General features: G+C 42.4%; 1 protein-coding gene and 1 pseudogene across 9 annotated transcripts in view; one reads left to right on the forward strand and one right to left on the reverse strand.

The window, feature by feature from the left end:
• FGFR1 (fibroblast growth factor receptor 1) overlaps window positions 1–26,167 on the forward strand; it is a 67,978-nt gene that overhangs the window by 19,543 nt on the left and 22,268 nt on the right. The window lies entirely within an intron of this gene.
• On the reverse strand, window positions 23,584–24,273 carry LOC102843229 (annotated as a pseudogene).

Below are 26,167 nucleotides of genomic sequence, written 5' to 3' on the forward strand. Positions count from 1 at the left end.
TTCAATGAACATCTACAGAGATTTTGGAATTCCATTCATTCATTGTTGCACTTTTCTCCCCGCCCACCCTATTTGGGGGGGTTACATTTTATAAGTTTTAATTGTTATGTGCTGTCAGCCAGAACTGACTCCTGACTGACCGCCAACATGCTTCCTGTGCAAGTGAAAACTGGACATTGATTAAGGATGATAGAAGAAGAGTCCATGCCTTTGATTTATGGTGTTAAGAGTATTGAATATCCTGTGTGTTGCCAAAGGAACAAACAAGTCTGTCTTAGAGGAAGTCCAGCCAGGATACTCCTCAGAGGCAAGATGGCAAAGCTTTTTCTCATGTATTTTGGGTGTGTTGTCAGGAGGGGCCTTGAAAGGAAAGGTGGAGGATCAGAGAAAAAGAGGAAGACCCTCAAAAAGATGCCTTGACGGGGTGATTATAATGATGGGCTTGAGCATGGTGGAGATTGTGAAAATGGTGCGGACTAGGACAGAGTTCTGACCCTAGATTACAACTCATAGCATCACTGTGAATTGTAGCTGACTCCATGGCATCAGACAACACCCGTAAAAAGAATAACAATAAATACTCTTAATTGCATCTCCAGTCAGCAAATTTAACAATCTTAATATCCTTTCAACAGTTCTATGACCATGGATTTTATTTTCTTTTTAATGAGCAAAGGAGTTTCCAAGAATCAGATAACTTGTCTAAGGTCAGTGAAAGGTAGAGTTAGTATTCACACTTAGGGAGGTTTAATAGCAGTAATTTTATCTGCTTATGTCACTAACTATACATCAGATGGGTCTCCCCACAAAATTCAAGCAGACCAGCATTTGAATTAAATAATGGGCCAGTCTCCTTTAGTCTCCCAGGAATCTGGTGTCACATGCTTTTGCGGGTAGTATCTTTGATTTTGTGATTGTGGTACAGGGAGGTGAACATGTGTTCTTATCACATGCTATTTCTTGTGTGACATTCTGCTCTATTTGCTGTGTGCATGAGCCACAAGTCTCAGAGCTGCCTGAAATAATTGTTAGAACAAAAACTCAAAGCTGCCTTTTCAACTGGAACCATAGAACCCCAACTTGGAAAAAGAAGCCCTAGTGGCATAGTGTTGAGCTGTTAACCAAAAGGTTGGTAGTTTGAATCTACAAGAAAGAAGATGAAAAGTCTGCCATAAAAGTTTATAGTCTTGGAAACCCAAGGGAGGGTCACTGAGAGTCTGCTTGGAGATGTCTAGGACTAAGAATTCCCCAAGTATGAGACATCTCACCTGAGATTACTTTGCAGATCACTTCTGTTCTGGAATGTAATGGTTTTGCTGGAAAATGCAAGCCACCTAAATTGCTTGTAACATAATTATGGGATCTAACAAAGTAAACATCTCAGAAAAGCTGAGCGAGGCCAAAGTCTTAACTTTTTTTTTTTTGTACTACCAGTATATTATGTATATTAAGTATATTATGGAGCTCAGGTGGCCTATTAGGTAAGGAATTGTGCTGCCAACCCAGAGGCAGGTAGTTTGAATCCACCAGTTGCTCCATGGTAGAAAGATGAGCAATCTGCCCCTGTGCAATTTACTGAGTTGGTTCGACACCATGTAACAACACTGGCACCACAAAAAGTGAAAACATTTTTAAAGCGGGGAATTGTTCTGAAATTTTGTTTGCTTAGTGTTTACATGTAACAATGCTTTTTAAAAATTTATAAAATAGTAACAGTATTTATAAGACTTATAAGATTTTTAAAAATATATTTATATAAATTTGTCATGTACCATCTGTAGTTTGCCCCAAAATAGAACACAGATTGAAAGTTGTTTGATAAATGTTTTCCCCCTGCTCTGTCAGTTCTGTTAATCGTTTCAGAGAAAACATGGAAACTCTTAGTGGCACCTCTTGAGTGTCAGACTTGAGACAAATCCTGTTTCTACCTCCATCCTCACTGTGCAGTGGGTCCAGCCTGGTTACTGTTATTCATACTACTACGAATTCACGAATATCTTAAATGACTCATTTAAGACATTCATTCTGTTTAAGGGTTACATCTTATCGGGCCACTAAATCCATTTTGTTAGAGCATCTGGAAGCTACTGAAGATAGTCTGTTTCCCAAAGTGAGGAGACTAAATGGCCACCATACATGGGCCTCCACGTGTACCTCACACATCATGAAAGCAAGGTTTCTTTCATTTTGGTTTTTCATTCCCAGTTACATCTAGAATAATATCTGATATATAAACCAACCAACCAAAATCACTGCCACCAGTTGATTCCAACTCATAGTCCCTTCCGTTGTGCTTCCAAGGGTGTAAATCACTGGGGAGGAAACTTCCCATGTCAGTGGAACAGCTGATGGGTTCAGACCACTGACCTTTAAATTAGCAGCTCAACCCACTGTCCCACCAGAGTGGGTTGTCTGGTATAGAGCTGGTGCTCAACTCATGTTTCCTAGAGTAAATGAATGAATCTGTGCATGTGCCAGTGAAAAACAACACATTTTCTTTTTTACAAGTTGACACCTAAATCTCTAGCTTTAAAAGGAAAGAGTAGGAGTTAGTCCCTTTTCAGTAGTAATGCTAATTCTGATTTTAGCAACACCACCTTCATTTGGAGGACTTATTAAAAACGTCAGCTGCCGACCTTCACTCTGAGAGCTTATGATTGTAAGGTAGGATCTGAGATTTGTCATTTAACAGTTTTCCAGGTGATTCTGCTTGTCTAAGGACCACCCTTTGAAAACCTCTGATATTTGGTAACTCTCACCAAAGCAAAAAAACTTGACAATACTCATTGCCATTAGGTCAGAAGATTAGCTAAAGCTTTTCTAGGAGGAAAGGAGATATTTCCTGGAACTCCTGCTGTTGCCCCAGGCTTTGAACTTCAAGTCAATCATCACCACCTTTGGAATGCTAATTTGCTCTCTAGCCTTTCGTTTGTTGTTGTTACTATGTACCATCAGGTCCACTACAACTGTAGTGATCCCTATACACAATAGCTCTGAACCCTGCTCTACCCTGAGCCAATATCACTATCTCTGACAGCCTAACCTCATTACCTCTCATTGTGTGGTAATCTTATCTGCATCTTCCTTTCCCTCAACCTTCAAGCATGATATTCTTCTCCAGAGTCTGGTCCCTCCTGGCTACATGCCCAAAATACGTGACACTGGAGCCTCAAAGTCTTTGCCTCTAAGGAACAGCTTGGTTTCACCCCCTGCAGAACAGACCTGTTAGTTCTTGGCAGTCCATGGTATGTTCAGTATTCTTCTCCAGCAGCACAACTCAAAGGCATCAATTAGTCTTCTGTCATCCTTGGTCATTGTCCATCTCTCTTGTGTGTAACAAATAATTGTGAAGACCATGGCCTAGATTGGGCATACCTTAGTCTCTAGACTAATATCCTTCCTCCTCAGCACTCTGGAGAGGTCCTTGACAGCAAATATTTCTAATGCAACCCCTCTTTTTTTTTTTTTTTGCAACCCCTCTTTTAATTTCCTGGCTGCTCGTGCCAAAGAGTGTTGATTGTGGAACCAAGCAAACTGAAATTGTTAACAATCTCAATGTCTTCTCCATCTATCATGGTGCTGCCAGTGGGCCCAAAGGTGGGAATCTTCATATTCTTGATGTTAAGCTACAATCCTTATTGCAGACTATAGTCATTGATCCTCTGCAGAAAACACTTCAGATATTCCTCCTTTTTAGCAAATAAGGTTGTATCATCTGCATGATGCAGGTTGTTGATGAGCCTTTCTTCAGTCTTGGTGTTAAGAATCTTTGCTGCAATCCCGAAAGCATGCAGTTTGAATCCTGCAGCTGCGTCGCAGGAGAAGGATGGGCAATCTCTTCCCATGCAATTACAGTCTCTGAAAACCCACTGGAGGGTCAGCTATGGGTTCCCACTTGGTAGTATACAACAAAAACTCTACCCTTTTAGGAAGACTTTTTAATTCAGACATCTTTGTCCTTTATTGTGAAACTTCAGAGTTTACTTTTAGAAGTAAGGTTTATGTTCTCTAGGTTTAGAAATTACCATATTTTTATACAGGTAGCACACACATGTTATTCTGGGTTTTATTTTTGGTTGGTTTTGTCTTTCAAATTGCACAAAGCCCTCCCAGAATAGTATCCTGTGTCACTTTGGGTGTTGTTTGTAGCTTTTGTTAGATGTAATTTTTTATCTGATGGTAGCTTTTGCATCTTAGTGGTAGCTTTTGCATCTTAGTCCAGCCAGGTTACTACTAATTACTGAATGAAATTTTCCCTTTGACATTTATGGATTTTATTGTCTGTATAACCAAAACAAAATTTCTTCTTCTAAGGAAGATAAAATGAGGGCTCTTCCCTGTACACCAGAGGGAGCTCTGTCCTGGAGGTGGTATCAGTGAATGGTGCCCTTCAATTTAGTAGAGCCCTGTAGATACATAGTATGTGCATGGTTAGAGCTAGAACGGTCCTTGTTGTTTACTTTTGAGTCAGAACTGACCCATAGCTGATCCTCCAGTGGGTTTTCCAGTGACAGCAAATTGCACAGGAAGAGATTGCCCATTTTTCTCTCAATAAGCAGCTAGTGGTTTCAGATCACATACCTTTGTGATGGCAGCATAGTTCCTTACCTCTGAGCCACCAGAGCTCCGTAGAAGGGTCCTAGAAGTTGTCAAGTCACGTAGACTTTCTGTTTCACATTTGAGGATCCTGAGACTAAAGAAGGGAGCTGATTTGTCCAGGATCTCACATTGTTAGAAGGCAAATGAAACTTGACCTACTCAGATGCTCTTTTAGCTGTTCCCAGTGGATCAAAATAAATTATGGATAACAAGTTGAGAAGAATGGGAATCCCAAAACACTTACTTGTGCTCAGGAAAAACCTGTACATAAACCAAGAAGCAGTTGTCCAAATAGAACAAGGGATCAGAGTTGTATCCTTTCTCCATACCTGTTCAATTGTATGCAGAGCAAATAATTAGAAAAGCTAGACTATATGAAGAAGAATGTGGCATCAGGATTGAAGGAAGACTTATCAACAACCTGCATAATGCAGATGATACAACCTTGCTTGCGGGAAATGAAGACGATTGGAAGCACTTGCTGCAAAAGATTAAAGACTGTAGCCTTCAATATGAATTATATCTCAACCAAACAGCAGCATCATGATTGCTGTTGTTGTTGTTATGTGCCATCCAGTTGTTTGTGACTCATAGCGAACCCATGTACAAGAGCCCTAAACACCACTCTATCCTGCGCCAACCTCGCCGTCTCATTCCCACCACTCCATTCACATAATTGATCCATCTCTTCTAGGGTTTTCCTCTCCTGTGCCGTCCCTCCACTCTCCCAAACATGATGGCTCTCCAAGGACCAGTCCCTCCCTGCAACATATCCAAAGTATGTCAGATGAAGCTTCAGAATCCTTGACTCCAAGGAGCATTCTGGCTTCACCCTCTCCAGGACGAACCTGTTTGTTCTTCTAGCAGTCCATGGTACATTCAACACTCTTCTCCAGCACCACAACTCAAAGGCACCAATTCTCTTTCGATCATCCCTACTCACTGTCCAACTCTCTGATGCATAGCACGTAATTGCAGAGACTATAGCCTGGATCAGGCACACCTTAGTCTCCAGCCTGACATCATTGCTCTTCAGTACTCTTGAGAGGTCCCTCAGAGCTGACTTCCCCAGTGCAATTCGTCTCCTGATTTCCTGGCTGCTGTTACCAAGAGTGTTGACTGTGGAACCAAGTAAACTAAAACTGTTAACTGTCTCAGTCTCTTCACCATCCATACTGATGCTGCCAATTGGTCCAGTGGTGAGAATCTTTGTTTCTTGATGTTGAGCTTCAATTCATATTGAAGACTGCAGTCCTTGACCTTCTGCAGCAAGCGCTTCAGGTCCTCTTCAGTTTCAGCAAGCAGGGTTGTGTCATCTGCATAACGCAGGTTGTTGATGATTCTTCCACCAATCCCGATGCCACATTCCTCCTCATACAGTCCAGCGTCTGGGTGATCTGTTCTCCATACAGATAGAAAGGTTATGGAGACAAAATACACCCCTGACGAGACCTTTCTTGATTTTGAACCATCCATTGTCTCCCTGCTCTGTTCTGACAACTGCCTCTTGGTCCAAGTATAGGTTTCCCATTAGCACAATCAAGTGTTCTGGGATTCCCATTCTTCTCAGAGTCAGCCATAGCTTTTTGTGATCCACACAGTCAAAAGCCTTTGCAGAGTCAATGAAGCACATTCTTCTGGTATTCTCTGCTTTCTGCCAAGATCCATCTAACATTAGCTGTAATATCCCTAGTACCACGACCTCTTCTAAATCCAGCCTGTACATCTATCTGGCAGTTCTCTGTTGACATATTGTTCCAAAGATTTTTGGATAATTTTCAGCAGAATCTTGCTTGCATGTGATATCAATGATATTGTTCAATAATTTCCACACTCTGTTACACCTTTCTCTGGTATGGGAACAAATATCAGTCACTTCTAGTCAGTTGGCCATCTGGCTGTCCTCCAGATTTTCTGGCATAACTTAGCACATCCAGGGCAGCGTCTGTTGAAATAAATCAATTGATATGCTGTTAATTCCTGGAGGCTTGTTTTTTGCCAGTTCCTTCAGAGCAACTTGAACTTCCTCTTTCATCACCATAGGCTCTTGCTCATATGTTATTTCATGAAATTCCTCTGTGTCAGCCAATTCCTTCTGATTCAGTGACTCTGTATACTCCTTCCATCTTCTTTTGATACTTCCTGGATCATTTAACATTCTACCCAAACTATCTTTAAGTATTGCCACCCGTGGCTTGAATTTGCTCTTCAACTCCTTCAGCTTAAGAAACGCTGAGTGAGTTCAGCCCTTTTGATATTTCTGACTCCAGCTCTCTGCACATTTTATTATAGTATCTTGCTTTGTCGTCCCTAATTGCCTTTTGAAATTTTCTGTTCAGCTCTTTGATTTCTTGATTTCTTCTTTAGCTTTGGCTTCTCAGTGCTCTAATGAAAAGATAAAAGTTGATTGAAGACTTCGTTTTCCTTGATTCCACAATCAACATTCATGGTAGCAACAGTTAAGAAATCAAAAGATATGTTGCATCTGCTGTCAAGGATATCTCTAAAGTGCTTAAAAGCAAAGATGTCAATTTAAAGACAGTTTAAAGTTGCACTGGAGCAAGCTGTACTATTTTCAGTTGCTTCATTGTTGTTGTTGTTGTTAGGTGCCCTGTCTTTACACTCTCTGTTCTGTCTCATTCCTGGTAGCCTGTCTCATTATTAATAATTATAAAAAGACTTTACCCTTGGTCAGCAACACCAGGAGACTTGGAGGACAGCTGTCTGACCAATGGATTGAAAGAAGTCCATATTTGTTCCTATTACCAAGAAAGGTGATCCAACTGAATGTGGAAACTATTGAAAAATATCATTACTATCACATGCAAGCAAAATACTAATTCAAAATTGGCTGGAACAGTGTATAGATAGGGAATTGCCAGAAGTTCAGAAAGGATTTAGAAGAGGCTGTGGAACCAGGGACATCATTGCTGATCTCTGATAGATCCTGGCTGAAAGTAAGGAGTACCAGAAGAATGTCTTTTGTGCTTGAATGACTATGCAAAGGCATTTGACTGTCTTGATCCTAACAAGTTGTGGCTGACATTAAGAATGGCAATCTCAGAGCACTTAATTGTGTTCATGCAGACCAAGAGGCTGTTGTGTGAATGGAGCAGGGGGCACTGCATGTTTTAAAATTGATAAGGGAGTGTGTCGAGGTCACATTCTCTCTCCAGTAGCTGCTTATGCATCTAAAATAGAGTGAATAAGGAAGATCAAACAAGAATTGATGCCTTTGAGTTGTGGCGTTGGAGAAAAATATTGATTATCCCATGGACTGCCAAAAAACCCCAAATAGGCTTTGGACACTGGAGGGAAAGCAAGCCTGTCAGAGACCCGTTCCATTCCCAGTTGATTCAGTAGTTGGTGATTGCAAGATACTCTGCAATAGTATTCAGGAAAAAACAAAAACAAACCAACAAACAGAAAAACCAAACCCAAATATGTCTTGGAGGAAGTACAACCAAGGGTGCTTTAAAGCTAAGGATGGTTAAACTTCATCTTGCAAACTTTAGATGTCATGTAGGGGCCAATCCTTGGAAAAAGACATCATGCTAGGAAAGTAGAGAGTCAACAAAAGAGAGGACCGCCTTCAACAAGATAGATTATTGACTGCGACAGTGGGCTTGAACATGGCTAAGACCATGAGGATGGTGTAGGATAGGGCAAGGTTCAGATCTGTTGTTGTTCATGAGCTGTCAGCTTGCAGTACCCAACAGTAGTAGTCAACTACAACTGCTTGTGGTTCAAGTAGAGTTTAAATGTTCTGTACAAGGACCTCAAACTAGACTGTGCTTCCCCTTAGAACATTTGGAATGTTGATATTGCTAAAAGTAGCTGTTCGCTTTGTGGAACTGCCTCTCCTTGTATTCAAGGCAACACCCCGCACAACAAAATCAAACCCTGCCTGGCTGGACCTGCGCCATCCCCTTGACGTGGTGTAGTGGTGGCCCACAGGGTTTTCATGATCTGATTTTCATAAGTACATCACTAGGCCTTTCTCCTTCGTCTGGAAGCTCTGTTGAAACCTGTTCAGCATCAGAGTAACACTCAAGCCTCTGCTGTTAGAGGAGGTGTCTGCTCACAAGGTACTTTGTCAGGAATCCACCCTGCATCTCCTTCATGGAAGTTAAGCCTTTGGGAGAATTGCCTCTTCTTACCCTTGAAACTCCCCAGGTGTTCTAAGTGAAGTGTAGCTAGATATTGGTCATTAGCTTTCACCAAGTCTGGCTTCCTTCACCTGCTTACTGCCTGGGAGCTATACCAGCTCTGGTAGAACATTTTCTAAAATTGATAAAAGAGGAATAAGTACACAGTTTTCATAGTCTGTGTGAAAGAAAAATTACTTAAGTGGTAGCTGGATAGATGAGATTTAGATAAAACAATCTTCTGAGGCTCCTGTTATCTTGTAAATCTAGGAAATATACCAGTGAGTGGTACCGAAATGTCAATTTTCACAGGTCAATAAAATTTCCAAAACAAAATTTTTGGAACCTGCATAAGATAGAGCAACATATTTTTGCTAGGTAATATCATTTATACAGCCAAACATTATCTACTACTATTATTTTTCTTTTAAAAGAATGTTTTTATCACTTTTAGTCTCATAAGAAAAGGGACACTTGTTGACATTTAAACAAATGTAACTTTATGGAGACCCTTCTCAACAGTGAGTGGGTGCATTTTCTTCACATGGGGCTCCCCCTCATTTCAGCAATGGAAGTGGAACAGGAAGGGAACATGGCAAGAGCTCTGAAAGCCTTGGTGGATTGTGCTTTTAAGCACTCGTGGTTTTGAAGGCCAAAAAGCAAATTTTGAAACAGCTGAGGCTCCTACTAATTTATCAGCAAGTTTAAGGGGTTGCAGCTTTTCCCTGCTCAGTTGCTGGCGTTTCCTTCCTCAAACAAGCGCTGAGTGTGGGGGTGGGAAGGCCTTCAGAGGCCAGCGGAGGGCCTGCGGTGGGGGAAGGGCAATACATTCTTTTCTTTAAGGAACCTGACCGCACTTTAAGGTCAGAGCACAGCAGAGAGTGGGAGCTGCAGGGTTACCTCTTCACTGTGGATCCATCTCCCTCCCCCACTCTTAATGATCTTTCCATTACAGAACCCAGACCAGGAAGTGCATGACAGGTCACAGCTGCAGACACATGGCTGGGAGGCCTGGGCTCTGGGCCAGTGGTGGGAGGGTCTTCTAGCAGCAGGACCCCTGCACACACACACTCCAGATAGATTGCCCAACTTTTCCCTTCCAGCTTAGTGGAAGGCGTTCTTATAATATGTGTGGTAACTCTTGATGACCACTTGTATTTTTGCTTTGAAGTTTAGGATGTTAATAAAGGCAGGAAGCCCCCCACCCAAGGTTCTTCATCCCCAGCTTTAGCCCACATAAGTCGTCCTTACTAGGTTTGGGGTTCCTTCTGGGAACGTCCTAGCTAAAGAACTCTCCTTTCTGATTCCAACCCCTTTTTTATAAAATAGGTCTTGGGAGCTCTGGTGGCCTAGTGGCAAGAAGCTGCAATTCCAGAGGTATGTGGTTTGAATGCACCAGATGCTCTGCTGGAGAAGGAGGGATAATCTCCTCCTGTACCAGTCAGATCCAATTTGACGGTACACACATGAAAAGAAATTTTTAAAAAATAATAATAAAATAGGTCTTTCTGGCACCTAACAATAGCTGTGGTCATGAAGTCCCTGGGTGGTGCAAATGGTTGACATGCTAATCAAAAGAGTGATGGTGGGTTTTGGTAATGTGGCCTGAGAAGCTGCCCTGGCATCCAGGGCAATTTCTGGGCATAGACTTAACGTCTTAGAACTAGAATCACTTTTACTGTCCAATACTTGGTCAAACTTGCAGGTTTTTCATATTGTCTTTTAATAGGAGGTCATGATGCAAGAACATGAACTCTAGGAACTTATAACCTGGGTTAAAATCTTTACCAACTTGAACCTCATTCATTTTCCATTCCACACTGGGATGGCTCCTTACATATTCGGATTGCTCAGGAAATGTTAGTTTATCCTAAGCTGTGTCTTGGGGGGTAGTTGTCACACAGAAGGTTTCTGTCTCCACCACCAGCTGTGTTGTTGGCTTTCCTCCCTGAATCTGCCAAGGCTGGATTCTTCCTGGATCCTAGTGTGAGATGGTGACACAGCCTTCTAGGAACTGAGTTTGCACTGCTCTTCCCGGTAACCTCTGGGTACCTTTGCTCCTTTTAGATGCATGGACTCTAATCATCCTGCTTGTCTGAAGTGAATTTTCCTCTTCTAGAGCAGTTCTTCCTGATGGAGAGAACCAGAGGCCAAGAAGAGTTGGGATATGGATGTTGAAGAGTCTGTTTTGAGTTTTGCCCAGGATAGACCAATAAGCAATTGGGGTAAGGGCTTTTTTGAGGAAGAAGGAGAATTTAAAGTAACTGTAGGGCACATTCCTGTGTTAATCACTTAATTACAGTACAGACGTTCTTCCCAGCCTTCTCATCCTTTGCTCTTTCCCAGTTGTGGGAGTTGGAGGTGGGAGCTGGCCGCTTTAGTTTTAAGAGGGAAAGAGGCAAAATCCCCAAGGACTCTAGGCATGGAGGAATTATCCGGCAGAACCTGAGCAGAGGCTTGAACCCTCGGGTCGATTTTTACCTTGTTTTACCCTTTACAGCACCACTCACCCCTACCACTACCCTTTATAAGAGTTACACAAAGTTGATCAGAGAGCAGAAGTCAGTCTAGGTCTCCTAAGCGGGGTCTGCGTCTTTCTCCTTGTAGCCAAAGGCAGCTAAGCTCTGTCCTCCTGTCCAGGTACCAGGAAGCCAGCAGTTGTAGGGGGTTGTGGAGTGAGTACTTTGGCCAGCACAGGCAGCTCTGCACTAAATTACAGTGACGAGGTGGGACACACAAAAGACTGAAATCTTTTTTTAATAAAAACAAAACAAAACTCAGCCCCAAGCCCCTGTGCTGCTGAATGGGGATGGCTTCCTGTCAGGATTAGCCAGGCTGCCTGGGCATGTGTGCACTGCCTTTCTCCTCAGGAAATACCTTTAGTAAGCCCCGGTGGGGTCCCCATGGCAACGTGCGAGAGGACCTGCTGACAGAGGCCATTCAGCCTGCCATTGTTCCCTGGCCCCCTTTGTTGTGAGCTTTATTGCTGCCCCTCTGGCAAACACAGCAGTTTGCACCGTTTTGTCAGGCTGAATGTGGAGTTTTTACATTTTAATGGGCTCTTCTGGCAGTAGCCTATTTGCATGCAAAATGCCCCTTCCCACTTCCCCCCCTTTTTCTATTAAAACACACACAGAAACACAAAACCACAACCACACCACAAACCCTACCTTCAGTCCCTAGGGCTGGGGGCAAGGGTGAATGCTGCTGGATGAGGGTGTCAGACTCTGCTAATTGATTTTGTGTTCCTGTCTCTCCTATCACATGTACATCTTTGCTCATCATTTTTCAGCTTGCCTTGTTCCTTGGAGACTGGATTCAGGGAGGCTCACATGTCTTTAAGGACCCCTCTCCATAACTTCAGTCCTTGTAGGAAGGATAGTTCATACTCTAGATTCTGAAGCAATGTCCCCCCTGGCCTGGCCTTGCCAGACTAAAGTAAGTTTTCAGTTCCATTTCAAAGCCAAAATAACGTAATAAAAACCTCTGCAGAGGGCTCTAGGAGCCCTGCTGTGCCGTTCTATGTTCCTTTTAAGTTGCTTTCAAAGGCACCCCAAGTTCCTCCCCCACCCACAATTGCCCCCTCATTTATCTCTGGGGAGTTTGTGCCAAGACTGTAAACATTCCTAGACCACCAGTTCCCCCATCTTACTTAAGAGGATACCCATTTCTCCCCTAGTTTTCTTAACCCAGAAATCTGATATCAAAAGGTTTTAATAGAAGTGACAAATTTCTACCCTGGGGCATCTTGCTTATGATTAATGTCCAGATTTTTCTGGGGGCAGTAATTCAAGTAATAAACCTTTTGGAGTACAGAAATATAGATGACAACATCCCTGGCCTTAAAGAGTCAATAAGACAAATGCTTTTGGATCAACCTGACAACAAGGACAAGATAAAGCCATGAAAATGTGTTAAATCCAGAGAAAAACACACTTATGATAGGGTAAAGGATGCAGTTAGAGGAATCTGAGAGGAGGAATGAGTTTTGAGGTCTAGGGAAGTGATAGAAATGATTACTTCTTGGAAAAATATAAGAAGCAGTAGTTATTTGCTTGGCTGAAGAATTGGGAACAGAAGATTAGAAAGGCTAGGAGGGGCTTTTGAGAAGCTCCAGGTTCTGGAGAAAAAGGAAGCAATACTCTGAGGCTGTCTCGGAGAGTGTAAGGGGATGGAATTCAGAGTACCCGTTGGAGAGGTCAGTCAGGGTTTGAGAGCTAGGACTTTTCAGTAGAGGCAGCTTAGACAGGAACTTTGGCCAGCACCTTTGCATAATGTTCTTAATCTTCTCAGTGGAGTCAAAAAGGGGTCATCAGGGGTCATCAGCTGTAAACTGTAATCTAGGGTGAAGAGTTTGTGAAGAGAGGTGTCAGGTGATTCGGGGATTGAGCTCCTGAGTCAGAGAGGGAGGGGCTGTGCTGTCTGTCTCTGGCTGAGGCAGAGCTGTGGGTACCTGGATGGGTCTCCTCACTGTCTAACCATGGCTGTGACAGTGCTTTATGAATGCATGCTATGTGGGAAGACCCTGTGGAAGGATCCAGGATCTAGACTCAGTGTCTGGAGCCACTGCTGATTCCTGTTTTGTGAAACTTCTCTTCTTCCATTATTTCACCTTTAAATAAACGAAATGGATTCCATGACCTTACATGCTTTGTGAATAGAAAGGGCTCTCCTGTGTAACAATGGCAAAATACAGCAGAGTAGCAAGCAATAAATGTTGGAGAGGATGTGGAGCAGTGGGAACTGCCATACACTGTTGGTGGGACTGTAAAACGGTACAGCCAGCCACTCTGGAAGGCAGTTTGGCATTTCCTAGAAAAAAAAACAAAACTTAACATGGAAACTCTGCATGACCCAGCTATTCCACTTCTAGGAATAGACCCCAAGGGAATTAGAACAGAAACACCCACGGAGATTATTATACCAATATTCATAGCAGCATTAATCACCATCCCAAGGATACAGAAACAGCCCGAATGTCCAACTACAACTGAACAGATTGAGAAATTGCAGTACATTCACACAATGAAATACTATGCAGCACTTAGGAGCAATGATATAAAAAATATACTGTCTGATGTGGGAGAGACTAGAGAGCATTATGCTGAGTAAACGAACTCAGTCTCATAAAGACCAATACTGCGTAAGACCATTATTGTAAAAACAGAAGGCTAAATAGTAAAACGTGTATGGGGATCCGAGGGGCGGGGGGTGGGGTCATCAACTGTAAACTATAGAGTGAGGAGTTTGAGAAGAGACGTGTCAGGTGAGTGATTCAAGGATTGAGCTCCAGAGGGGAGCTCAGTGGATGGATAGGGGCAAAATCACAGAGTTGCACAGTTTAGTGGGTGGAAGGAGCGGGTAAAGGAAAGGAGAAAGATCCAGTGGGGACCTGAAAAGACAGGGTAATGGTGGACATAGTTCAGTGGTGATTAATTTAATAAAGCATAATGAATTAAAATAATCATATGAAATACAATGTGAATAAAGAATAGTATGAAGCACAATGTATATTAACTTTGTAAGCAAACCAATATAAAATAAAAATTTTAGAAACCCAAGACTTCCACTATACAAAATAGGGTATTATTTTTCATTTTGATTCACCTATTGCCACAGCACACCACTCACCCCATTTCTTCACCTGCCAGGTATGGACAGTCAGACCTGTCAGTGAGCATGGTTGAACTGTAAGTTAAAACTGCCATGGTATAAGGGGGGAAACCCAAGCTCACTGGGTAAATCTGAGGAGAAGAGACTGGCTCGTCTTTTTTTCTTGGGGCCATTGATGGATTCAGCCTTTCTGTGAGCAAGCCAGTGTACACTCCACTGCCAGGGCGCCACCATATATCATGAGACAGTGGCTGCCTTATGAGCTGTGGGATCGAGGGCATTGAAGGTATGAGAGGAGGAGAATAGGGTTAAACAACAAGCGTTGGGCTCCTGTCCAAGGAGGTAGGAGATGTGGGTGCCATCAGAATCAATGGGCTGAGCAAAATGATTCAGGCCACTTTTGGGAAGTGAAGAATTGCAAAGACATAGAGAAGGTGGCGGTGTTAGGTGCCATGGAGTTGACTACGACTCATAGTGACCCTGTGACCAGTAAATCTGAACTCTGTGCTATCCTGTGCCATCCACGCTCACCAGCTCTGACATGCCCATTGTTCCAGTCACTGTGTCTGTCCATCTTGTTGAGGATCTTCCTCTCTTTCTCTAACCCTCCACCTTTCCTAGCATGACTCCCAGGACTGGCCGGCCCCTCCTGATAAACATGCCCACAAGTAGGTGACATGAGGTTTCATCATCCTTGCCTCAAAGGAGTACATAGAGGCTGCATTTCATCACGTTAGGGATGGGGGCTAGGTGAGGGTAATTCTAGAAATACAAATTTTCCCAGATTTAAAGCAAAACCCTGCCATTTACTTACCAGGTGTGCATTATTATGCCTCAGAGTGCCTCAGGTTTCTCTTTATAAAATGAGCATAACAGGACCTACCTAACAGTACAAGGTAGGGCTCTTAGGGCCCTGGTAACATAATGGACTAAGTCTTGGGCCAGTAAGACAACAAGTGTGGTTTGAATCCACCAGCTGCCCTGGAGGAGAAACACGAGGCAATCTGCCCTTGAACTCAAAAGGTCACAGTGAGTTGGAATTGACTCAGTGGGCACTGTGTTTGATTTTGGGTTTTGGGACATAGTAATCTTTCCTTATCCATAAGGTAGAAATAATACTATCAACCTTAGGATTACTTTGAGGAATAAACGAGATAGCCTCTATTAAAAGGTTTACCCACTTCTATGGGATATAGCAAGTATGCTATAAATACTGGCCATTATTTATATTGTTTACAAAGATGCTTAAAAATCCCAAGACAGTATATATGCAGACACATGGTAAATGTAAAGTGCTGTACAAATATGTTGTTATACTTCACTGGGTTCATGTTAAGTTGTGGGGTTTGAGGGTGGATAACTTCCAGACCAAATTGGCTCTTGTGGGAGGGCTGGTGAAATGGTATTTCAGAACACATTTTTCAGGTGTGTTTGTGCATGTGGCATGAGAGGCCTGCATTCATAGTCTCGGGGGCTTTATTGGCTCCATTCTGTTTCCCACATTACAAACTTAACTCCTTCTTTTCCGCCGTGCCCTGAGACCTTTATTTCAAGCAGGCTTATAACCTGGCTGGATCTTCCATTCCTAAAACACAGCGTGTTCATGAGCACCTCATTCTTTTCTACTACTCTTCACCCAATTTTCACTCCCAGTCTAAATCCTGAGGTCACCTGGAATTTTATTCTGAGACAATTTCATTTTAAGTTTATTGCCTGGTAGTTAGGGCATAGCACACAAGTAAGGCCTGGAGAATACACATGAAGACTTGGAGAATCGGGGGTTGTGGGGTGGGTATAAAGTTAGTCCAGAAAGTCAAGATCTTCACCTTCAGGTGTGTAGCTTAAAGGAATGGTCTCAGTAGGAAGGCTTGACTAGAAACTCATCCTCTGTACCTACCTGTCTCTTGTATAGGGTCTGAGGAAAGGGATGGTGGGCAGCATGTATTTGGAGAGGCTCAGAGTCTAAACTAGACAAAATAGCCTTTTGTCTGTCCCTAGTCAGAAGAGCAAAAGCCCTGGGTTTTACACGATTTAGTCCCTCTACTATTGCAGGATAAGAGTTTTGTCTGAGCTTGGTGTCTTTCTCATGTCCTCATATCAGGGAAACGCACACTGTAGGTTAGTAATCAGGGTCACCCATTCAGTTTCTTACTAGGGTCTCTGTCACTACATATCAAAACAAAGTAGCCTTCTACAAGACTGGCTGATAGGATTAGAAGTTGTTTATGCCACAGAAATTCTTGGTCAATTTAAGTTGTTTATATTTTTTTTAATTAATTTTAATGAAAGTTTGCAGAGACTCAGGTTTCCAGTCATTCATTGTTGTACTTTTCTCCCTGCCCACCCCTCCCCCCAATTCACTCTTCTCCTTGAAAAGTAATTCTTTCATTGTTATGCAATCCTCCCCCAAGTCCACTCCACTATGCAGCCTTGTTCTGGACTCCTGTTGACAATAATACCCAATTATATATCCCATTTAAACAGTTCTCTTTGTCATCTGTTTCAGTGCAGTGTGCATCATTTAAAAAATATGGAACACTTCAGGAATTTGCTTGTCATACTTGCACAGGGGCCATGCTAATCTTCCCTGTATCATTCCAATGTTAGTATATGTGCTGCTGAAGCAAACACTAAGTTGTTTAAAATTTAAGCTTAAATGTGCAAGTCACACATGCATATTTACACCTGTGATTTGAGGTCAGCATACATCACACCTGTATTTCTTTTCCTCCACATCAGTAGCAAAGACTAAGTAACCATCAGTGCTGCATAAATCTTATTAAACCATCTAGTTCAGGGAATGTCTCCTGCTCATTCGTTTGACCTATTTCTTCTTACAGCATGTTGAGGTTTCATACAGGCACTTAAAAATGTCTTTGGAAACTGTTTTGCGTTTTGATTTTCAGGAACTGAGGTCTTTCTTCTCATAAGGATACCAAGGTGTGTGTAGATTTAGCCTTCTCAGGGCCCTATTCCCCTACCGTACCCAGTGCCCCATGGCTGGCAGAAGATACAAAGATTTAGAACTTGAGAACTTGATCTGAGCAGAACTATTAGCTTAGATGATGGTGAGAGATACCAGGTTAGTCGCACAGTAAGCAAAAATGTCACACCTTTTGGCTTGTTGGGAGTTACAAAGATATGGGAAAGTGGGAAGGGCACATTACAGATTCATTAGTGCTCATTATGTTCCTAGACTTGAGAGCAAAATGGAAAATGACACCAGCCTCCCAGACCTCTCCTCAGTCCTTTCTGACTGCTTCCTTGAAGATTACTAAAGTGTGGTCCTAGCTCTCCTTTTAATTGCCTCTGAGGGTGAAGAGAAGTTCTGTAGAAGGAGGATGGGATTGGTGAATGTTAACACTTTCACTATCACTGAGAGAGGTCGTGGACTAAGCCTGAATGACTTTTCTGTAGTCTCCTCATTGATTGTATTGCTCTAAACCTGCTCCAGGACTACAGTGCCAGGGCTGCCTCAGACTCATGCAGCCAAGGATTTCCTAGAGGTTTTCAGTTTGAGTTAAGGGAAATCTGTTTTCACAGCCCTTCGAGGATATTCATATCATGCCCTAACTTTCCTACTCCAGGCTTTGCTAATGGTGAGTTTATACTAAGGGCATCAAAACACAGTGTGCTTTCTGGGGTACATGTTTAACACATTGTATTCAGAGTTTGTAACATGGAAGGATGTCATCTGATTCAAAACCAAACATTTTTCATCTTAGGATAGGTCACCATGGAATCCAAGTACCAAATGTCCTAGAGTCTCCATTCCCCACCTCCTCTCTCAGGAAACAAAATGTTTCAAGCAGATACTTTGGTTTGCCACTTCCTTCACAGCATCCTTATTTTGTGAAGAATTCGAATGGTGGTTTCAAGAGGCAGAGCAGTACACTGACTCCCCCCCCCCCGCCCCCTTAGTTCTTGTCATTATTATTGACCTCAAGTATATCTTTGGTTCATTGGTCTTGACCAGGATGCAGAAGAAAGGGTAGAGGTGGGGAAAGGAGTGGGAAGAGAAAGGTGGTCAGTTTAGAGGATGCTGACCTAGAGCCTTTCTAGTCAAGACATGTGTGGACACTGGAAAGACCAAGAGAGGATGGGGAAGATGACTTGATTTCCCATGACTTCCGTTAAGCATGAAGGACCACAAAGCAGCCTGCCTCGCACAGGACTCATCAGCATTAGGACTGCTGTGGAGATCTGTGAAACAACCAGTAATCAAGGAAGAAGTCGGTTACTTACACATAACTTCCTTTCTGGAGAAAGTGATATTATCCCTGCCTTATCTATGGAAAATCTGACAATGGCCAAGGGCACTATTAGCAATAATAATAATAAAAATCTAGTCTAACCCAAGAGCCCTAGGTTGATTGTTGTTGTGTCTGGTGCCGCTGAGCTGATGCTGATTCATAGCAATGCTGTGTACAGTAGAATGAAACTGCTTAGTCCTGTGCAGTCCTCCTTGAAGTTTTTGCTACATTTGAGCTAATTATTGTAGTCATTTTGTCAGTTCTTCTCACTGAGGATCTTCTTCCTTTTTACTAGCCCACTACTTTTGCTAGAGAGCTCTGGCAGTATGGTCTGTACAAAGTTGTGCTGCTAACCCGGAGCTGGTGCCTCTCTGGCGGTTGGAATCACCAGCCATCTCACAGAAGATGGACATTCTCCTCCCATGGGATTTACAGCCTCCAGAAACTCACTTGAGAATAGCTAGGAGTTGTCAGTTCTAAATTGAGAGCAGTGAGAGTTTTTCCTTAGTTTTGCTGCCCTTCTCCAGATGCTACGTATAAAGGTGCTAATAAATCTCCTAATAAAATGCCCCTCCTAATACAATATCCAAATTTTGTGAGACAAAATTCTCACCATCCTCACTTCTAAGTGAGGTACAGCATCCTGACTATACTTCCTCCCAGAAGGATTTGTTCATTCTTTTAGCAGTCTGTGATAGTTAATATTCTTTGGCAGTTGTTGTTAGGTGCTGTTGAGTCAAGTACGACTCATAACCCTATGCACAACAGGTCTGAACGCTGTCCTATCATCTGCCGTCTTCATTGCCTCTGATACACTTGAGCCAGTTGCTGTAGCCACCCTGTCATTCTGTCTCATTGAGGGTCTTCCTGTCTTTTGCTGACCATCCACCTTTCCAAGCTTAACTGTCTTTGCCAGTTCCAAAATTCAAATTCATCAGTTTTTCTAGAGTCTTCTTTATTTATTCTCTGGCTTTCACAAGCATGCAAGATGATTGAAAATATTAACCTTTGGGTCAGGTACACTGTAGCCCGCAAAGGGACATCTTCACTTTTTAACACTTTAAAAAGGCCTTTTGGTGCAACCACTATGGAAGGCAGTATGGCACTTTCTCCAAAAGTTGGAAATAGAATACCATTTGACCCAGCAATTCCACTACTGGTCATATACCCTAAAGAAACCAGAGCTACCACTCAAAGATATATGTGCACCCATGCTTATTGCTGCATTACTCACAATAGCAAAGAAATGGAAGCAACCCAGTGACCATCAACAAATGAATGGATAGAGAAGCTGTGGTATAGTCACACAATGGAATACTGTGCAACACTGAAAAACATGGAACTCCTGAAATATTACACAACATGGATGAGTCTGGAGGACATTATGCTGAGTGAAATATCTTAGTCACAAAACAACAAATACTGTTCAACACTACTGTTATAAAACAGGACTACATGGGGGTTGAGGGAAACTAAGAAAAGAGAGGATAAATAATGAACACTGCATTGGAACAGGTGAATGAAAGAAGTGTTTAAAAGGAATATATGACTGGCATTATTTGTATGACAACAGTCCAGAATAAGAGGTGCACAGCAAAGTGGACTGGGGGCCAAGGAGGGAGTGAGGAAATTATGCAACAATGAATGGTTTTTTGTTGGGGGGGGGTGTTCGGTTTTAAAAAAAAAAAACTAAACTAAAAACTGTGAACTGGGGGTGGTAGTTGTTGTTATGTGCCATCGAGTCACAAGCAGCCCTAAGTACAACACCTCTGAACACTGCCCAGTCCTGAGCCAGTTGCACTAATTCCGACACATCGACCCAAATCAATCCATCTCATCTGTGGTCTTCCTCTCCTGTGTTCTCCCTCCACCCTTCCAAGCATGATGTCCTTCTACAAGGACTGGTCTCTCCTGGCCATGTGCCCAATGTATGTGAGACAGAACTTCAAAATCTTCAAGAACTTCCAAGGAGAACACAGACTTACTTGTTTTCTTTGCAGTCCATGATATGTTTAAGACTCTTCTCCAGCACCACAACTCGAAGGCATCTATGATTCTTCTGTCATCCATAGACATTATCCGGCTCTCTGATGCATAGCAAGTAATTATGAAGACCATGGCCTGGAGAAGGTGCACCTTAGTCTCTAGACTGACGTTGTTGCTTTTCAGTACTCTGGAGAGGTCCCTGACAGCAGACTTTCCCAATTCAATTTTTCTTTTGATTTCCTGACTGCTAGTGTCAGGAAGGAAAATATCCAACAATGAGTGAGTGAAAATGTAACGTTTCTGTAGACTTTCAAGAAAATCACAGGTTTGGTTTGGTTTTTTTTTTTTAAAAGAAAGGGTCTTTTATAGCAGACTTGTCCAGTGAAAGGCATCCTTTGATTTCCTTACTGCTGTTTCCATGAACATTGCTTGTGAATCCAAGTAAAATTAAACCCTTAACAACTTTAATTGCTGTTCTGTTGATTTCCATAATGGTCCAGGGAGGATTTTTTTTGTTTATATTAAGGTATAATCTCTGCTAAAGCTGTAGTCTATGATTTTCATCAGCAAGTATTTCACATTCCCCTACTTAAATAAGATTGTGTCTGCCTATTAGCAATGTATGATTAGGAATGAGATCCTCCAGTCCTGATACTGCATTCTTCATATATGAAGGAGAACTATAGCTCGTTTTCTTGACTTTTTTGCTCAGCATACAGATGGAATAAAAATAAAAAACCCATTGCTGTCAAGTCTGAACTGACTCATTGCTGACCCTCTGGTGGGTTTTCAGACAAAGAGCAGCAACTGGTGGATTTACACCTTTGGCTTGGCAGCACAGCTCTCTGTCCACTAGGCTGCCAGAGCTCCCTGTCGGTTGAACAAGTATAGTGAAAGGATATAACCCAAAAACATATCTTTTCTAATTTTAAAACAATATAGTATTCCTCAATTGTGTTTGTATTGCCTCTTGGTTTATATATATGCTCTACATGAGTTTAATTAAGTGTTCTGGAATTCCCATTCTTTGCAATGTTGCCTCAAGTTTATTATGATCCATATAATCTACTGCCTTTGCATACATAGTAAATAAAACACAGTTCAGTGTCTTTCTGATACTCTCTGCCTTCAGCATAAATCCAGCTGACATTCGCAATTCTGTTCCTCAATCCACATTCTCTTCTGACTCTAGCTTGAATTTCGGCAGTTTCCTGTACCTGGACTGTTGCAACCATTTTGAATTATAGTCAGCAAGATTTTACTTGGCATATGGTAATAATGATACTGCTTGATAATTTCCGCACGCATTCTGTTGGATCATCTTTCTTTAGAAACAGATGTCTTCTTTGGGCACAAATACAGATGCTTTCTCATCAGTTGGCCAGGCAGCTGTCTTCCAAATGTCTTGGCATAGACTAGTGAAAATCTCCAGCATTGTATCTATATATTAAAACATCTCAATTGGTAATGCATCGATTCTGGGAGCTTTGTTTTTTGCTGATGCTTCATTCTAGTCATAGCATCCATCGCTGCTTCTTTCAACAATATAAGTTCTTTTTTTCTTTTATTTTTTCTTCCCCTTATAATATGATTTGAGTGAAAGTTTACACATTAAATAATATTTCATTCACCCATTCTTACACATTTTGGTTTGTAACTGTACCATTCTCTCTGTTATTGTTAGTACCATTGAGTCAAATAACAACCCAGTGAACTACAAATCTGAGCCCTGCCCTAGTCTGTCTGACGCACTTGACCCTGTTGCTGCAGTCACTGCATCATTCCATCTCGTTGAGGGTCTTCCTCTCTTTTGCTAACCTTTCCTAGTATGATGTCCCTTTCTAAGGCATACGCCCTTTTAGGCAACATGCCCAAATTATGTGAGATGAAGCTTTACTGTTCTTGCCTCCAAGGAACACTATGGCTCCACTTTCTCCAAGAATTACCAGTTTGGTTCTTTTACAGTGCATGGGATATTCTCCAATCCCACAACTCAAAGGCATCAGTTCTTCTTCTGTCATGCTTATTTATTGTTGAACTCTCAGATGCGTAACAAGTGATTGAAAAGACCCTGGCCTTAATTAGGCACATCTTACTCTTCAAACTGGCATCATTGTTCTTCAGTAATTTGGAAAGGTCCCTGACTGTAGAATTTCCCGATGCAACACATCTCCTGATCTCTTAACTGTTGGTAGATACCAAGGATATCGGTTGTGGATCCATGTAAAATGGAATTGTGTACAGGTTTAAACTTTTCTCCATCTGTCATGATGTTGCTGTTCAGTCTAGTGGTGAGAATTTTTTTTTCATTCTTGAAATCAGAGCAGCCTTTATTTTCAGCAATGCTGTTAGAAAAGGCGGGCAGGGCTCTCACACACAGCACCAAAATATACATAAAAAATAAAATCACACAGCCCAGCCTTCACGCATATACACACATACACACCCCTCCCCAGAAGCCACACAATCCCAAACCAAAAGGGACATAAACTTAACTAAAGACCCTCACAGGTAAGAAGTCTTTGAATCGGAACTTACAAATGTATATATTGTCCTAGGAAAAAACAAACAAAAACTAAAGGGGCAAGGAAAACCCTTTAAACGTAATCCTGACAAGCCTTAGAAAGAAGCGAACACACTGCCTCTACCTAACAGGGAGAAGGCAGCAAAGCTGCGCTCTCCAAGAGCCTGAAGAGGGAGCTGCAGGAGGCTGGTGTCCTGGGACAGCCCACAGTGCCAAGTCCTCTCTGGCAGCCAGACCTTAGAGCTTAGAGGAGGAGATGCACCCGGGGCACCCAGGCCACATGCCACAAGCACAGTCGACAGTCAGTTCCCAGTGTGGAAAGGGCTGTTATCCTCTGCCAAGAAAGGTGCTGATTCCAAACGAAGTGAGAGGGGAGACACTCTCTCTGAAGTCAGAATCTCCTGGCCAGTGGTGGCTAAGGTCCGGGTGGTGGCCATGCGTGGGCTGCCGAGAGGGCCCCCTACTTGAGCTCCTTAGTCATATCCTTGCTGAGGTCCATCATCTTGAGATACTTCACATTCTTCTGGTCCACTTCATTCTGAGTCCATAGCAGTAGTTTCAGTAACTTTGTCAGCTTGGAGGTTGACTCATGGCTTTCATGATGCAAGACAGCTTGGTTAACTTCACTCCACACCTTCTGCTGCTGCATCATGTTGAGCAGGTCTCTGAAGGGTGACTCTTAGGGGCTGTAGAAGGGCAGAAGGGCCAGTGTGCATGCCATCTCTGTCAGGCCCTCCCTGCCCTCATCACCCTGCTCAGCCAGCTGTGTCTGGGCCAATTTCATTGCCGCCTCCATCTCCTGCTGCCGGATCAGCTCAGTTAGATGCTGCTGCTGCTGCAGGTGGAAGTATAGGTAGCGGGTCGTGCCCATGAGTTCTGGGTGGAGGCTGTTGATGAGTGCGCTCACCTCCTGGATCTGGCATTTGAGGATCGTCTCTCGGATCTGGATTTGCTTGTCAAAGGTTTCAAGATCCACACTAGGTTCAATCCCAAACTCCATTCGGAATTTTTCCGCTGCCTCCTTAAAGCCCTCTGTGACAAGGTGGTTCATGATGAGGAGGTTCATGTCTGCTCGCTGAATATGTAAGTTACTGAGTTTTCCCACCCACTCATCTTTTGTCATTGCATCAGGCTTTTCTGTATAACTCATTCTGACTTATTTCATGAGACCTTGCCTAACGTGTTCCATAGCCACTCCAGGGGGCTGAGCCAGGTGTGGAGGGGGCTGCGGCCACAGGGCCAGTCCAGTGGTGAGAATTTTTGTCTTCTTGATGTTGAGACCCAAACCATACTGAAAGCAAACTTTGATCTTCTGAAGTAAGTGCTTCAGTCTTCCTCATTTTCAGCAAGCAAGGTTCTGTCCTTTGCATAGCACAGCCTTTTGATATGTCTTCTTCCAGTCCTGATGCTTCATCTTTCTTCATGGAGTCCAACTTCTTGAATAATTTGCTCAGCATACAGATTGAATAGATACAGACAAAGGATACAATCCTGATGTACACTTCTAATATTAAACCATGTAGTGTTCCCTTGCTTTGTTTTACAACAGCTTCTTGGTCTAAGTAGAAGTGTTCTGGGATTCCCATTCTTCTCAGTGTTACCATCATGTTCTAACTCACACACTTCCTAAAGTGGTGAGATGTCAATTGATACTTTTTGTACAGTGACTCTCTGTATTCCTTCTAACTTTAAAAATTTATTTTGTTCAAAAGAAAAAAATTTATTTTGTAATTAATTTTACTTTGTATTGAAACTTAACTACTAACTCCGTCCCCCACACCTACTCCAATTTATCTTGTCTTAGGTAAATATTTGCGCAGAGGAAGTTTGTTTCCTGTTCAACAATTTACATGCACTTTGTTTTGCAATCTCTTTGGTATAAAGGCATTATTGCTGTTTTCTCTCTGTGTTCTTCATTTCCATTCATTCATATTTCCTTTTCCTTCATGCCCACTAAACTTTGTTTTTGGACAGATGTGCCCTTTTGGTCTCACATGGTTGATTGTTCTGAGGAACACATTTCTTACTAGTATTACTGTTCATTTTCTAGTTCTCTCTTCATTTGTCTGGCTGAAAGGTCATTTCTAGGTGTGAATGTCTGAGAGCTAAAGTCTCAGGAGTTAGCCTAGTTGCTACCAGACCAAATAGTTGGCCTTTTTATTACTTTAAATTTTGCTGTATTTTTCTCTCCCACTCTGGGCAGGACCTTCCATTGTGGCCCTGATCAGAGTGGTATTATAAGTTAGGCACTAACTAGTTCTTCTGGTCTCAGGCTGATAGATATTGTGGTTCCTTTGGTCCTTTAGACTAAATTATGTTCTTTGTTCTTTGCTCTGGACCTCAAAGAGATCTTATGTGACTCCTTAGACCCTTTTAAGATCCTAGCCACTACTCCCTATAGTTGTCTTTATGAGCTGTATTTTGCCAATTGTGACCTCGATGCCCTCTGATATTATAGTAATTCCCCAAGCTCAGTAATTCGGTCCCTTGGTTATGGTAAAGTAGTATGTATAACATTGTTCCTGTATGCCATATGTTTATAGCACATACAGATACATATGGAGGAATATTCTCTGCCTAATCTCAAGCAAGAGTGAGCACCAGAAGAATGTCTATTTGTGTTTTATCATTTATGCAAAGGCATTTGGCTGTTTGGATCACAACAAATTGTGGCTAATAGTAAGAAGAATGGGAATCCCAGAACACATGATTGTGCTCATGTGAAGGCTATACCTAGACAAGAAGCTGCTGTTCATACAGAACAAGGGAATGCTACATGGTTCAAACTTAAGAAAGAAGTGTGGCAGGGATGTACCCTGTCTCCATAATTTTTCAATCTGCATACAGAACAGATCATTTAGGAGACTGGACTTTATGAAGAATAGGGCATCAGGATTGGAAGAAGACTGCGTTAGGCAGATGGCATACCTTTGCTTTCCAAAATTGTGGACTTGAAGTGTTTGTTGCAGAAGATTAAAACTGAAGTATTCAATATATATTGCATCTCAACACCAATAAAACGAAGATCCTCACCATTGGACCAC

Source organism: Elephantulus edwardii, unplaced genomic scaffold (assembly GCF_000299155.1).
Source record: "Elephantulus edwardii isolate Elephantulus edwardi_28Jun2011 unplaced genomic scaffold, EleEdw1.0 scaffold00279, whole genome shotgun sequence".
Classification (NCBI taxonomy): domain Eukaryota; kingdom Metazoa; phylum Chordata; class Mammalia; order Macroscelidea; family Macroscelididae; genus Elephantulus; species Elephantulus edwardii.